Below are 17208 nucleotides of genomic sequence, written 5' to 3' on the forward strand. Positions count from 1 at the left end.
CATGTCTTGATTGACTGATGTCAGTTTTTAATGTGTTGGTGGCTTGTTTTTTGTTTTTTTTCTCTATCCCAGCCCGTCCTACTCATCAAGCACTTATTTATTTATTTATTTATTTACCTATCTCTCTATCTATCTTTTCTATCTATTTATTTATTTATCTATCTATCATCCATCCATCCATCAAGATGGGGCAGGGGGAGAAGGGGCTAGCTGTGAGAGGAAGGTGCTCGGTGGTGGTCATCTAGTTGTAAATAAGGCTGGGAATGAATAGCTGATTATTATTTTTTTTTAAATATTTATTTATTATGTATGCAATATTCTGTCTGTGTGTATGCCTGCAGGCCAGAAAGGGGCATCAGATCTCATTACAGATGGTTGTGAGCCACCATGTGGTTGCTGGGAATTGAACTCAGGACTTTTGGAAGAGCAGGTAATGCTCTTAACCACTGAGCCATCTCTCCAGCCCCTGAATAGCTGATTATTAATTCGTTCGAATAATATTAAAAACTGTTCAAGTAGAAAACAATTGCTTTCTTTTCTGTTTTCCCAGAGATCTGACTGACTGCAACTTGGAAAGAAGACGGCCCTGCTGGACAGAGACCTCCCTCCTGCTTTGGGTGGGGCAGCTGAGTGAACGTGGGTGGGTCGACCAGTTTACATGTTTATTTCCATGTTTTGTCTTTTATGGATTGAATGGATGTGTCTCATTTTTTTTTTCACGATTGCTTGCTTCTTGTGTATTTCTTTGCTTGCTTACTTATCTATCTGTTCAGCCCATCTCAGTTACTTACTTCTTTAAAAAATGACCCACCTATTTACTTACTTGTTCATTCATTCCTTCACTTCCTTCTTTCATATATCTGTTTATCTGCTGATTTAGCATGACTCACTTATTTACTTATTGAATGTTTCAATTATTATTTATTCATTCTTTATTTGTCTATTTTTATGTATGTATTTACTTACTTTCTTGATTTTTTTTTTTTACTTTTTACAATTTACTTAATTTTTTTCTTTCTTTGGGAATGTACATCCTTTCTTTCTTTCTTTCTTTCTTTCTTTCTGTCTCCTGACTGTCACTGGCTAAGAAAATGGTGGCCTCCATGTCACTGGTTCTGGGTGAGTGTCAGCAAAGCAGCTCCTAAAATGGAAATTGATGAAGGGATAGATAGATGGGATACACACGCGCTCGCACATACATACATACATACATACGCACACACGCACGTGCATGACATGTACAGATGGGGGGGTTCCAATGTTTTCAGAGGAAGGTGCTCGCTGGTAATAATAAAGGTGCTGGTAAATAAGGCTGGAAATAGCTGAATCATTAAAACTCTTCAAATAAATAAAAAGCAATTCTCTCTCTCTCTCTCTCTCTCTCTCTCTCACCATATACCAGCACATCTGAACTGACTGCAACATACAAAAGAAGAAGAAACACGGAAAGAAGACATCCCTGCTGGACAGGATCATCTGATCTGAGATGAGAATAAAGTCTTCGAATGGCTGACAACAGCATTTCATTGAGAAGAGATTCCACGTTTTATGCTGTACAGTTAGTTAGATAGATTAAGAGGGGCCTGTGAACTGGGGTGGGGTGTGGCTTCTCAGGTCACGTCAGGTCAGGTCAGGGAGGGGCTGAGGAGTGTCCCATTGGCCTTGACAATAGGCACCAGTCAGACGTTAACGTTGAGTTCCTCAAAGGGAACTGACTGAGATCCTTGCTTACCTAAGAAATGCCTGACCTTGGAAAAGGTCTTGTGGAAAGCAGGCGCTTGAAACTGCAGTTTCACGTCTACCCAGAAAGCTCCCTCTCGGAAGGGAAAGTCATCGTGATATCTTACTCTTTTCCCAAGGATACCCTACCTACCCTTCTGATCATTCTTACTGAATTAAGTCTTCCACTGTAAATAAATAAAGTATGTAAGTAAGCAAATACGTGGATGGATGAACAAATAAATACAAAATTTGCTGTTGTTGACTGCCTTTTATTTCATAATGAATCTCTCTCTCTCTCTCTCTCTCTCTCTCTCTCTCTCACACACACACACACACACACACACACAAACACAAACACTAAATATACAATAAAAGGAAGCATAACACCTTTACTCAGGGGGCAGAGTGAACTCTGAAAGTTTTCCAGGCAGGGCTATAGAGAGAGATGCTCCATGTCTCCCAGCATCACAGCTCACAGCTGTCTGTAATCCAGGAGCCCGAGAGCCATGGCAAAAACACAAATGCACATAAGATAAAAATAAATAAATTTTTTAAACGTGGGGGGGGGGGGAGACAGAATATAAGAACAAACTGAGAAACAAGGAAAGATAGTGTTGGCTGGCCGGCTGGCTGGCTTTCAGTTCCCTGACAGAAATAAGCACATTATGGAGGAACCACAAAGTTGTTACACTATGTGGGTGTGATGAGGAGAGATTGTGAGTGTCCTGTCAGAACAAAGTTAGTCCCATAGTTGATGAAATTCATTATCCCAAAAATTCAGCAGAATATATCCCAAGTTTGCAAATGTGTGATCAGCTTGTGACAGGTTGGGCTGGAGATGCTGAGAACTGGGGAGCCCTCAATGCAAGACCAGATACTCGTTCCCATGAAGAGGGAGGGAGGGAGGGAGGGAGGGAGGGAGGGAGGGAGGGATCATTCATTCATTCATTCCTATACTCAAGTTTAAGAAAAGATGAGTGGCTATGGAGAGACCACTCACAGATATGAAAAATCATTTCCTAAAAATCAAATTTCTCAGTCACTATGCAACTGCTATGGTGCTTCTCCTAGATAGAACAAAACACACACACACACACACACACACACACACACACACACACAAAGGTGAACCAGGGAAAAGCTTTCTAAGCCTTTAAGGATGCACCGTGACTTCAGAGACCTCAGGGAGTATAGGGATGGGTGCTTGATGCTTCAGACTCATGTCATTGAAGGACATAACATAGTCTGGATTCACAGAGATTCACAACACAGAGCCATTGTCACTTACCCAGAGCTAACAAGAAATTGCAGTCTCAGCCGGGCTGTGGTGTGTGCATGCCTTTAATCACAGCACACACACAGATCTCTGTGAATTCAAAGATGGCCTGATTTACAGAGTGAGTTTTAGGACAGCCCAAGATACACAAAGAAACCCTTTCTTGAAAAACAAAACAAAACAGCAAAAGAAAGAAAGAAAGAAATGGAAAAAGAAAAAAAAAAGGCAGTCTCTTCCCACTCTCTCATCCATTGGCTCTTAAAGAGCTCTCAAGCTGGGCTGGAGAGATGGCTCAGTGGTTAAGAGCATTGCCTGCTCTACCAAAGGTCCTGAGTTCAATTCCCGGCAACCACATGGTGGCTCACAACCATCTGTAAAGAGGTCTGGTGCCCTCTTCTGGCCTTCAGCCATACACACAAGACAGAATATTGTACACATAATAAATAAATAAATGAAATTAAAAAAAAAAAGAGCTCTCAAGCTGAACTGGAGACCAGGGTGTCATTCATAACTGGGAAGCTAGAAACCTTAGGGGATCACAGGAGTCAGACTGACTGCAGCACTTGATGCCTCAACCCTGCTAATGGCTGTGATATAAGGCATGGTAAAATATGGGCTTTGGGCCTTTCGGGCGCGGTAGCCATCTTTCAGTAACTCGCCAAAATGACAAACACAAAGGGAAAGTGGAGGGGCACTCGCTATATGTTCTCTAGGCCCTTTAGGAAACATGGAGTTGTTCCTTTGGCCACGAATCTACAAGAAGGGCGATATTATAGACATCAAGGGAATGGGCACTGTTCAAAAAGGAACGCCCCATAAATGTTACCACGGCAAAACCGGAAGAGTCTACAATGTCAGCCAGCATGCTGTGGGCATCATTGTAAACAAGCGAGTTAAGGGCAAGATTCTTGCCAAGAGAATTAATGTGCGGATTGAACACATCAAGCACTCGAAGAGCAGAAGAGACAGCTTTCTGAAGCGGGTGAAGGAGAACGACCAGAAGGAAAAGGAAGACAAAGAGAAGGGCACCTGGGTTCAGCTCAAGCGAACCCAGAGAAGCACACTTTGCGAGGACTAACGGGAAGGAGCCTGAGCTGCTGGAGCCCATTCCCTACGAATTCATGGCCTGATGTACAAAAAGAAATAACACACCTGGACTATTAAAAAAAAAAATACGGGCTTTGGCAGAGCGCTACTCCCCTTTCTCTATTATTATTGCTACACAACGAAAAGGACCGGGGGTGATGTGCAGTGCTGGTATTGAAATCTCACTGACTCCTTCCGCACTCCTTGTCAATTCCCGACTTTGTCAAATCAACTATCGTGAATCTTTGATGTGGGTTGGCCCTTTAGGAACTCAGAGAAACAAGACAGACCTATTTCATTCCAGAAACCTCCCAGTTCCTGAGCCCTAGCCCTGGAAGTCTCAAAGCCATCACATCCAGAAATCTCTCTAGTCCCTGCTAGTGGTGAACTCACTTCGTCTTCCCCAGGACCACTAATTATTTCTCCGTGTTTTCCTCTGAGATCTGAGGTCAGCTTTCTTCTTCCTCCCTCTGGCCTCTCCATGATCTCCATTCTCTAGACAACATGTCTAGAACTGAGTCTTATAGGCACCGAGAGAGTGTATCTTGAGGGCACTTGGCGTTTCTAGGACACGAGTGACATCACAAAATTCCGAGAGCTCTCCGGGATACCGTAGAATTTCCAGAGAAGGGACTGCTGATGTCGTGAGGCACGGCCTTTACCTCCTTGCTAATATTTCTCCCCGAACTGACCAACCGACCGACTGACCGGAAACCTGAGGTTTCCTTTCCAGGAGTCTCTCCTGCGACACAGAGGGAGCCATTCAGGATTTCCTCCTTCCAAAACCAGACATTTCTCTCTGCTTCATTAAAATCCTTTCACTACTTCCTTCACCCATGGGGAGTTAGTTAGTTGAACACTCACTTTTTTCATGAATGTCCCTTCCTCCCTCTCCGGAACATCTCATATTACTGATTCATACTCAGTAAATCAGTAATATGAGAAATTAGGCCAGGAGGACACGGAAGATGAGGGTTGAGTCCTCTGAAGTGAACAAGCACTTAGGGAAGGCTAAACTTAAGGGAATTTGACTCTGAGTGGCAAGACATGAATAGCTGCTGCCAAGGCACAGATGCAGGCATCGGGCTGAGGCACCAACTGGGCCCTTGGCATCCTCCTGCATCATCAGAGCTGTGTGAGAAACTCAGACCAAAGGAGGGCCGTGTTCAAAGGGAGAGGGCATTTTCTATGGATGGCTGCCAGCTATCTCTTGGCTTCTGTAAGTACAGGAACTCAACAAAGAAAGAGACATGCCAGACAGGAGGTTTTGGTAAAAATCTGAACTGAACTGAATAGAAACTGGCTATTACGTATTAGTGTTTTCAGAGTTATGTCTGAGGAACAAAATACTTAAATAAAATAAAACCAAATCCTTAAAAAACATCCAGGTGTCCTCTGAGGGGGCATGGAAAACAAAACAAAACAAAAAGATAAGAGGGATTTTAGTTGTTCCAAAAACCCTCAGAGCCGGGCGGTGGTGGTGCACGCCTTTAATCCCAGCACTTGGGAGGCAGAGGCAGGTGGATCTCTGTGAGTTCGAGGCCAGCCTGGTCTAGAAGAGCTAGTGCCAGGACAGGCTCCAAAGCTACAGAGAAACCCTGTCTCGAAAAATCAAAAAAAAAAAAAAAAAAAAAAAAAAAACCCTCAGGAACAAAACTTCCCCAGGAGAATAGCAAGAGTTCATTGGGAAACTGTCTGTCTCCTGTTGCATCATTTCAAGTTTTTCTAACTTGAGACTGGATGGTGTCAGCTGTAAGATTTTCATCTTTTACGCTCACAGTGAGATTCTAGCCTTTTTTCTTTTTTTATTGAGAGATGGACACATGTTCCCTCCCTCTAGTTCTATTGGCTGTACAGCTTTGACCAAGAAAGAGGGTTGGATTTCATCAAAGAATTTCTCTCCATTTTATATTTCACCCACTTTTGATTGCTATTAAGTGCAATCTAGCTGGTTTGTGGTGTTTCAGGAACACTTTCCTTATTCTTCTGGGTTGTGTGTGTGTGTGTGTGTGTGTGTGTGTGTGTGTGTGTGTGTGTTTGGTTTTGTGAGGACAGGGTTTATCTAGGAACAGTCCTGGAATGTCCTTGGTAGGTGAGGCTGGCCTTGAACTCCCCCTGCCTCTCTGTCATTTCTTCCTACTTGGTGTGTGTTTGGTTGCTGTTTTGAGTTTTCAGATCTCCTGAAAAAAAGATCAAGATCATTTCTTTCCTAAACTCTGTGTCCTTGGGACACAAGCATTAAAGGGTGTGGCTACAGCTCCACTGGACCTCTTTGATATGGATATCTGCAGCCTTTCCTGTTGGAGTTGGGAAATTGAAAGTTGTTGACTTGAATTCACTCATTGCAAAAAAAAAAAAAAACAAAAAAACAAAAAAACAAAAAACCACCCTTATTTATTTTTTTTTTAATATTTATTTATTTATTATGTATACAATATTCTGTGTTTATGCCTGCAGGCCAGAAGGGGGCACCAGACCCCATTACAGATGGTTGTGAGCCACCATGTGGTTGCTGGGAATTGAACTCAGGACCTTTGGAAGAGCAGGCAATGCTCTTAACCTCTGAGCCATCTCTCCAGCCCCCCCTTATTTATTTTATTATTTCACATTTTAACTTGATTTTTTTTTCTTTTTTTGAGACAGGAATTGGCTTTTTATTTATGCTCCAGACAATCTATCTCACTACATGGCCCAGGACTTCTTTCTGAACGCTTCCATGATAGTAGTCAGCTGCCCAAAATATACTGCTGCTGCTGCAATTTTAGAAAAAAATTAAATAAAAATAAATAACCTGAGATAAACAAAGAAAAAAAGGAAAGCACCTATTTTTCCTTCCTTCCTTCCTTCCTTCCTTCCTGTTTTCTTCTTTTATTATTTTTTATTTTTGGTTTCTCTGTATAATACCTTTAACTCACTATATAAACCAGGCTGTCATCTTGGTGACATTATGGTTTTGTTTTTTCTTATTTCTGGTCTGAAAATTGACAAATTGACATTTCTTCTCCCTCTCTCTTTCTCATTTAATTCATGTTTTATTTTATGTATTTATTTATTCATTCATTTATTTATTTATTTTTGTTTGTGTTTTGGTTTTGATTTTCAAGGCATGGTTTCTCTGTTGTCTTAGAACTAGCTCTTGTCGACCAGGCTGTCCTCAAACTCCCAGAGATCCAACTGCCTCTCTGCCAGATATGGAACCAGTCATCTTGGTTAGTTCAAAAGCCACCCCATAAACACATGTGCGCGTGTTTATGACATGAACACGTGAGACATGAACACGTGAGAAACAGGAAGGAACGAGGAGTGGTGTCCACTCTCTCACTAAATGCAGGCCTGCCTGCAGTGATTGAAAGAATCAGAAATGGAGAGATGGAATTTCTGGACTTTCCAGAAACCACATGGTAGAAATCTAGTGCCCTCTTCTGTTGACAGGGCCTAGATGTGCATATTTGCTGTTTTCTGGTTGAAGCTGGGAAACAGTACCTTCTTGCTGAAGTTGGATAATTGTTGAATTCAGCCATTTTCAGGTTTCATAGAAAACAAAACAAAACAAAACAAAAAGCCCCTTCTTTGTTTTATTTCACATTTTAATTTGATTTTTTTTTTTTTTTTTGAGACAGGACCTGTCTTTTTATTTGTGTTTCAGACAAACTATTTTACTACATGGCCCAGGACTTCTTCTTTCTGAACACTTATGCTCCAAATACAATCTTTTTTTTAATTAATTATTTATTATGTATACAGCATTCCTTCCATGCATGACTGCAGGCCAGAAGACCCCATTACAGATGGTTGTGAGCCACCATATTGTTGCTAGGAATTGAACTCAGGACCTTTGGAAGAACAGTCAGTGCTCTTAACCTCTGAGCCATCTCTACAGCCCTGAAAATATAATCTTAAAAGAAAAAGTAAAATTAAATGAATGGCCTGGAATTAACAAAGACAAAAAAGGGGGAAAAAAACCTGCATTTTCTTGCTTGCTTGCTTTTTTTTTCTCTTCTTTTAGTATTTTTTGAGGCACGGTTTCTCTGTGTAACAGCCCTAGCTGTCCTGGAACTCAGTTTATAGACCAGGCTGTCTTGTTGGTAACGTTCTCTTTTTATTCTTATTTCCTATCTGTAAATCCACATTTCTTCTCTCTCTCTCTCTCTCTCATCCTCTCTCTCTCTCTCTCTTCTCTATCTCTCTCTCTCTCGCTTTCTCTCTCTCTCTCTCTCTCAATTTATTTATTTCTTGTTTGGTTTTGTGTTTTACTTTATGAGACAGGGTTTCTCTGCTGATTTGGAGACTGTTCTTGGAACTAGCTCCTTTCTTGTAGACAGGCTGGCCTAAAACTCCCAGAGATCCTGCCTCTGCCAGATATGGAGCCAGTGCTCTTGAATGCCTTCATCTGGTGAGGTCAAAATATACCCCCCCCCCCCACACACACACCAAACACAAACACAGCACAGGCACAGGCACACCCAGAGACACATAAATAAACTTTTAAATTAAGAGCCTGGAGAGCTAGTTTCTTGGCTCTTCCTGAGAAATTGGGTTCAATTCCCAGCACCTGCATGGTTAAATAAATCATAAAAAAAATTCTTAAGAAATTGAAATTAAACTACACAACTGGAAACACTGTCTCAACTAAAAGTAAAATAAAATGTAAAAGAGTGCAGTGCTAAGTGCAGTTATGAAAATGTTTGGAAATATGACACCTTCCCTGTCTCCCCCACATACACAGGCACACCGAGAGAGAGGTTTAAATAAATGTGGTGGCACATGCCTTTATTCCCAGCACACAGGGGGCAGAGGTGAATTTCTTGGGAGTTGGAAGCCAGCCTGGTCTACAAGAGCTAGTTCCAGATTAGCTAGGACTGTTACCCAGGGAAACCCTGTTTCGAAAAACAAGACAAAAAAATTAAAATTGAAGTAAATGTACAAGCCAAAGCTACAGGCCCTGGCCTCCACTCCTGTCCCTGAGGGCACCTGGTAAAAGTGAGAAGGCAGATTCAGAGACTAGTAAAGTTCAAGGTCACCAGCCCTTCCTAACAGCTAGAACTCCTTGCTGAACCATTAAAGGGTGAGTCTAAGGCGGGCAGTGGTGGTGCACGCCTTTAATCCCAGCACTCTGGAGGCAGAGGCAGCAAATCTCTGGGAGTTCCAGGACAGGCACCAAAGCTACAGAGAAAACTTGTCTTGAAAAGCCAATAAATAAATAAATAAATAAATAAATAAATAAATAAAATAAAGGGTGAGGCTACAACTTGATTGGTCTGCTTAGATATGTATTTTTTTATTTTATTTTTTTGTTTTTTTTAGATATGCATATTTTTGTTATGGTCGTTTTTTTAAAAATTTATTTATTATATTATGTGTATAGCATTCCTTCCACGTGTGCCTGCAAGCCAGAAGGGGGCACCAGGTCTCATTATAGATGGTTGTAAGCCACCATGTGGTTGCTGGAATTGAACTCAGGACCTCTGGAAAAGCAGTCAGTGCTCTTAACCTCTGAGCCATCTCTCCAGCCCTGTTATAGTCGTTTTTGTTTTACTGGGCAGGAAAAGATATCCAAGTGGGAATTTTTCCACAGCTGCTTTAATTTTCTCAGACTCTGTATTTAGTATGAGAAGTGGGGTGTGGGGTAGGTTGTACAAACACAACTACTGAAGAAAAGAAACCCAAGAAAGCAAGCGAGTGGTTGCCATGTCTTTGAAAGGCATTTAGGTGACTGGGAACTGCCCTTGCTGCCTCCCTCCTTTCCTCCCTCTCACCAATCCATAATTGTGGCAGCCCCTTGGCCCACATAGTCCTTTCACTGATCGGTCAGACACACTCTTTGTTTTATTTTTTAATTTTTGAATTGTGGGTGAAGTCAATTAATTGAGCTCTTAGATTATTATCATCATCATCATTATTATATTTGTTTATTTGTGGTTTTCCACATAGGGATTCCCTTTGTATGCTTGTTTGCCCTGGAACTCACTTGTAGACAAGGCTGCTTCAGACTCACAGAGATCTAGCTGCCCCTCCCTGCCTCTACCTCTGCCTCCTAGTGCCCGAATAAATGGCCTGTACTAAACACACTTTTAGTTTCTGCTGTCTGTCGTCGCTTTGCCTGCAGAACAAGGTAGCCTCAAACTCACAGCGATCTGGCCTGCCTCTGCCTCTCCTGATCTCTGAGGGTTGAGAACTGAGAATAAAGAAATGTGCTGCCACCATTACCCAGCTAGGCAGCTGCCCAAAATATACTGCTGCTGCGGCAGCAATAAAAAAAAAAATAACCTGAGATAAACAAAGAAAAAAAGAAACACCAGTTTTTCTTCCTTCTTCCTTTTTTTCCTTCTTTTCTTCCTTCCTTGTTTTTTTTTTTCTGTTTTCTTCTTTTATTATTTTTTTGGTACAGGGTTTCTCTGTATAATACCTTTAACTCACTATATAAACCAGGCTGTAATCTTGGTGACATTATGGGTTTTGGTTTTTTTCTTATTTCCTGTTTAATCATTTCTCTCTCTCTCTCTCTCTCTCTCTCTCTCTCTCTCCTCTCTCTCTCCTCCTCTCCTCTCTCCTCTCTCTCTCTCTCTCTCTCACACACACACACACACACACACACACACAGATTTAATTTATGTTTTTTATTTTTGTTGTTGTTTTTGTTTTGATTTTCAAGGCAGGGTTTTCTCTGTTGCTTTGGAGCCTGTCTTTGAACTAGCTCTCGTCGACCAGGCTGGCCTCAAACTCCCAGAGATCCACCTGCCTCTCTGCCAGATATGGAACCAGTCCTTTTGAATGCTTTCATCCTTCCTGGTCATTAAAATTTGAAATGAAAACTAAGTTCTACACAACTGGAAAGACCTGTCTCAATAAAACTTAAATAAAATGTTCTGAAATAGGGCACCTTCCATGCCCCCCCCCCCCCACCAAGGACACACTTGGGTGCAGACCAAGAGATACAAACAAAATTTGAAATGAAAACTAAATGTACATGAAATTAATAGAATGAGATACTAAAAACTTAGTTGGATTGGTCACTGTGGTGCACATCTTTTATTCTATCATCCAAGAGGACAGAGACAGTGTACCTCTGTGAATTCCCAGGTTTTGGAGAGAGGCCCCCATCCCAAATTAAAAAAAATATATATATATATATATATATAAAAGTCAACCAAAAAAAAAAAGAAGGAAGAAAAGAAGAAAGAAACATTATGAACTGTCTCCTTGTTTCTAGAAACTGTTTTGATTTGCATTTCTCTGATGACTAAGCATGTTGAACATTTCCTTAAGTGTCTTTCAGCCATTTAGATTCCTCGGTTGAGAGTTCTCTGTTTAAGTCTGTACTCCATTTTGTGAGTTAGATTATTTGTTCTTGAGATGACCAATGTCTTGTGTTCTTTGTATGTTTTGGAGATCAGACAGACCTCTGTCTGATGTGGGGTTAGTGAAGATCTTTTTCCATTCTGTAAGGCCGTCATTTTGTCTTGTTGGCCGTGTTCTTTGCTTTACAGAAGCTTTTCAGTTTCAGGAGGTCTCTCTCACTTATTAATTGTTTCTCTCAGTGTCTGTGCTACTGGGGTTCTATTTAGGAAGCGGTCTCCTGTGCTGATGGCTTCAAATGCGTTTGATATTTTTATTTTTATATTCTTTTATTGTGGATGAAGTCAATTATTTGAACTCTCAAATATTTTTATTGTTATTATCTCTTTATTTGTTTGTTTATTTGTGGTTGTTCAACATAGGATTTCGTTGTGTGCCCTTGTATGCGTATGCCCTGGGACTCACTTTGTAGACAAAACTGCCTCAGACTCACAGAGAGCCATCTGCCTCTGCCTCCTAATGCTGGATTAAAGGCTAAACACCTTTTTTATATATTTATTTTCCTAATAATTTATTTTATCGGCATTGGTGTTTTGCCTGCATGTATGTCCTATCTGAGGGTGTCAGATCTTGGAGTTACAGACAGCTGTTGACTGCCATGTGGGTGGTAGGAATTGAACCTGGTCCTCTGGAAGAGCAGTCAGCACTCTTAACCGCAGAGCCATCTCTCCAGCCCCCACCTTTTTTTTGAAAACAGGGTTTCTCTGTGTCACTTTGCCTGTCCTGAATCTCAATCTGCAGAACAAGGTAGCTTTAAACTTACAGTGATCTGCCAGCCTTGGTCTCCCTGATCTTGAAGGTGTTTTATATCATCTCTCTCTGTCTGGCTATCTATCTATCTATCCATTCATTTATTAGTTTATGTATTGTTTATGTGTTTATTTATGTATTTATTTATTTTTGGTTTCTGAGACAGGATTTCTCTCTAGCTTTTGAGTCTGTCCTGGATCCAGACCTGGTCACAGCTGTACCTGAAAATAAAATAAACAAACAAACAAAAACAAAAACAAGCAAAGCAAAAGCCAGCGAGACTCTCTGTTGACCTTCCCTTTCCCCTCCCCCAGCGGCTCCTCAGAGGCAGTGAGGCCTCGGCAGGGAATCCACAGAGCCTCTGCCCAAGGCTCTCCAGGGAACCCACTCTCTCCCTTTCCCCCAGCCCCAGGGCTGCCAGCCACATCTATCTCAGGCAGAGATGGCGGGCACTCTGGCTATCCAGGATGTGACAGACACAGACACAGAGAAGCAGGGAGGAAAGTTGCCCACTCTCTCACTAGATGCAGCATGCAGGAGGAACAATGAAAGAATGAGAACTGGAGAGAATGGAATTTCTGGAATGTCCAGAAACCACATGGTGGGGATCTAGTGACCTCTTTTGGTGACAGGGAGTACAGCACAGATTTGGGTTCTTGTGCTCCTGAGATGTAACCCCCACAAGGCAGCAGCTCATAAGTGATTGTAAATCCAGTTTCACACGACTGCACATAAAATAAAGTTAAATAAATCATAAAAAAATTCTTTAAAAATTTGAAATTAAAATAAGTTCTACACAACCAGAAAGACTGTCTCAAATAAAAGTAAAATAAAATGTTCTAAAATAGGACAACTTCCCTGCCCCCCACCCCCACAGGGACACACTTGGTGCAGACCAAGAGATACAAACAAAATTGAAATTAAACTAAATCTACAAGAAACTGACCCTGGTTATTGGTGCACATCTGTGAATTTCCAGGCTTTATAGAGAGGCCCCCAACCCAAATAAAAAAAAATATATATAAAAGTTTAACCAAACACCCCCCACACACACACACACAAAAAAAAAAAGGAAGAAAGAAGAAGAAGGAGACATTATCAACTGTCTCCTTGGTCCTAGAAACTGGACCATGGGAGTTTAGGACCTATAAGACAGTGCACGAGTCTTGTGATCTCACTTGGTAGATGAGTCTGGATTTTAACTCACAGATGTCCTTCTGCCTGTGTCTCCCATGTGTCTCCCATAAAGGGTTCCCTAATTCTTGAATGGCATACCGAAAGTAGTTATTCTACTTAGTTTGCGTTTGATTTTTTTTAAAAAAATCCATGCCTATTTATTATTTATTTTTGGTTTTTCACGACAGGGTTTCTCTGTAGCTTTGGAACTAACCCTTGTAGACCAGGCTGGCCTCAAATTCACAAAGATCCACCTGCCTTTGCCTCCAAGTGCTGGGATTAAAAGAATGTGCCACCACCACCCGCCTTTTTTCTTTATATTTATTTTTGTTAAGCTCTACATTTTTCTTTGCTCTCTTCCATGTCTCCCCTTCAACCCTCTCCCAAGGTTCCCATGCTCTCAGGAGATCTTGTCTTTTTCTACTACTCATGTATTTTATTAGATCTATGTATGTCTCTCTTAGGGTCCTCATTGTTGTCTAGGTTTCTCCGGATTGTGATTTGTGAGCTTTATGTTTAAAAATCACTTATGAGTGAGTATATGTGGTAATTGTCTTTTAGGGTCTGGGTTACTTTCCTCAAAATGATGTTTCCTAGCTTCATCCATTTGCCTGCAAAATTCAAGATGTCATTATTCTTTTCTGCTGTGTAGTAAGTACTCCATTGTGTAAGTATACCACATTTTCCTCATCCATTCTTCAGTCAGAGGGCATTTAGGCTACTTCCAGGTTCTGGCTATGACAAACAATGCTGCTATGAACATAGTTGAGCCCATGTCCTTGTGGCACAATTGAGCATCCTTTACATATATACCTAAAAGTGGTATTGCTGGGTCTTGAGGAAGGTTGTTTCCTAATTTTCTGAGAAATCGCCACACTGACATCCAAAGGGGGCTGTACCAGCTTGCATTCCCACCAGCAATGCAGCAGTGTTCCCTTTCCCCACATCCTCTCCAGCATAAGTTGTCATCAGTGTTTTTGATCTTGGCCATCCTTACAGGTATAAAGTGGAATCTCAGAGCTGTTTTGATTACCTATCTCTGATGACTAAGGATGTTGAACATGTCCTTAAGTGTCTTTCCAGCCATTTTAGATTTCTCGGTTGAGAGTTCTCTGTTTAGGTCTGTACCTCCATTTTGTGAATTGGATTATTTGTCTTGAAATGACCAATGTCTTGAGTCTTTGTATATTTTGGAGATCAGACCTCTGTCTGATGTGGGTTAGTGACGATATTCTGTACTGGAGTTAGATTTAGGAAGCGGTCTCCTGTGCCGATGCGTTCAAATGCATTTTTTTAAATAAATATTTATTTATTATGTATACAATATTCTTTCTTCGTGTATGTCTGAAGGCCAGAAGAGAGCACCAGACCCCATTACAGATGGTTGTGAGCCACCATGTGGTTGCTGGAATTGAACTCAGGACCTTTGGAAGAGCAGGCAGATGCTCTTAACCGCTGAGCCATCTCTCCAGCCCCCATTCAGAGCTTTTGATATTTTTATTTTTATATTTTTTATTGTGGATGAGGTCAATTATTTGAACTCTCAAATATTTTTATTGTTATTATCTGTTTGTTTATTTGTGGTTTTGCAACACGGGGTTTCCTTGTGTATCCTTGTGTGCCCTGGAACTCACTTTGTAAACAAGACTGGCCTCAGACTAACAGAGATCCGCTGCCTCTGCCTTCTAGTGCTGGCATTAAAGGCGTACACTAAACACATTTTTTTTTTTTTGAAAACAGGGTTTCTCTGTGTCACTTTGCCTAACCTGAATCTCAAGTGCAGAACAAAGTAGCCTTAAACTCACAGTGATCTGCCTGCTTTGGTCTCCCTGATCTGGAGGTGTTTATCATCTTGCTTACTTGATTTTTTGCTTTCTTCTCTTGCTTTTTTTTCCCTTCTTTTATTAGTTAATTCTTGAGGCATGGTCTCTCTGTGTAACAGCCCCTAGCTGTCATCTATCTATCTATCTATCTATCTATCTATCTATCTATCTATATTTATGTATATTGGTTTTGTGTTTTGCTTTATGAGACAGGGTTTCTCTGCTGCTTTGAGACTGTTCTTAAAACTAGCTCCTTTCTTGTAGACCAGCTGTCCTAAAACTCCCAGAGATCCTATTTCTGCTAATATGAGCCAGTGCTCTTGAATGCCTTTGTCTGGTGAGGTCAAAAGCCACCCCCCACCCCACCCCCACAACACACACAAACCAAACACAGGCACAGGCACATCCAGAGACACATGAATAAACTTTTAAATTAAGAGCCCGGAGAGCTAGTTTCGTGGCTCGTCCAGAGAAATTGGGTTCAATTCCCAGCACCTGCATGCAGCTCATAGTGATTGTAAATTCAGTAGTTTCTGGGTGATCTGACATCTTCAGACCATTGCACATAAAATAAAGTTAAATAAATCATAAAAAATTCCTTAAGAAATTTAACTAAGTCCTACACAATTGGAAACACTCTCAAATAAAAGTAAAATAAACGGAAAAGAATGCAGTGCTAAGTGCAGTTATGAAAATGTTTTGAAATGTGATACCTTCCCTGTCTCCCCCACATACACAAGCCACACTGAGAGATTTAAATAAAATCTGGTAATCATTATGTATCTGCTTATGTCAGAGGGCAGGGGAAGCTGAAGCCTTGTCCTTTGGGCTCCAGGTTCTCAGTACTGCATCAATAACTCGAATGTATAGTGACGCCATGTCTGTCCTGCTGGCAGCACTCAGAACTGGAATACAAGGATCAGGAGATCATCTTCAAAACCCAGCAAGTGCAAACCATCCTGGTGGGAAAGAGACCCTCTAAAAGAAATCAATAAAATGACATTTTATTTTTTTCTGTCTGAAGTGAAAATGCTCCAAATAAGTCACTGCATCAGTATTCCTGGAAATGATATCAAAGTCAGATTTTTTTTTTAACATTTATTTATTTATTATTTATTTATTTATTTATTTATTTATTTTGGTTTTTTGAGACAGGGTTTCTCTGTGGTTTTGGAGACTGTCCTGGAACTAGCTCTTGTAGACCAGGCTGGTCTCGAACTCACAGAGATCTGCCTGCCTCTGCCTCCCAAGTGCTGGGATTAAAGGGCGTGCGCCACACTGCCTGGCATAAATCAGAATTTTTCATATTATTCCATGGCTGTTGTAATTTTCTCTGTGCAGACAGAGGCAGGCAGATCTCTGTGAGTTGAGGCCAGCCTGGTCGTCTACAGTTCCAGGACAGGTGCCAAAGCTACAGAGAATCCTGGTCTCAGAAAAAAAAAAAAAAAAAAAAAAAATTTTTTTTTTTTCTCTGTGTCTCCTGTATCTTGTGTCTTTCTCTAAGCAGACCCAGGAATCCTAAGCGCCTGTAGGTGATCTAGGAAATCTCCTGTAGCAAGGGCCCTGGCCTCCACTCCTGTCCCCTGAGGGCACTGGTAAAAGTGAGAGGGCAGATTTAAGAGACTAGTAAAGTTCAAGGTCACCAGCCCTTCCCAACAGCTAGAACTCCTTGCTAAACCTTTAAAGGGTGAGGCTACAACTTAATTTGTCTGCTTAGATATGGATATTTTTGTTGTGGTTCTTGTTTTACAGGGCAGGAACAGATATCCAAGTGGGAATTTTTCATGGCTGTTTTAATTTTCTCAGACTCGGTATTTAGTATGAGAAGTGGGGTGTGGGGTTGTACAAACACAACTACCAAAAAAGAACCCAAGAAAGCAGGCCTCCCTCCCTCCCTCCCTCCCTCCCTCTCTCAGTTCCTCCCTCTCACCAAGCCATAATTGTGGCAGCCCCTTGGCCCACATAGTCCTTTCACTGATCAGTCAGACACACTCTTTTTATTTATTTTTGAATGTGGGT

The sequence above is a fragment of the Microtus oregoni genome, unplaced genomic scaffold (assembly GCF_018167655.1).
Source record: "Microtus oregoni isolate MIOR12 unplaced genomic scaffold, Mior012 000060F_024, whole genome shotgun sequence".
Classification (NCBI taxonomy): domain Eukaryota; kingdom Metazoa; phylum Chordata; class Mammalia; order Rodentia; family Cricetidae; genus Microtus; species Microtus oregoni.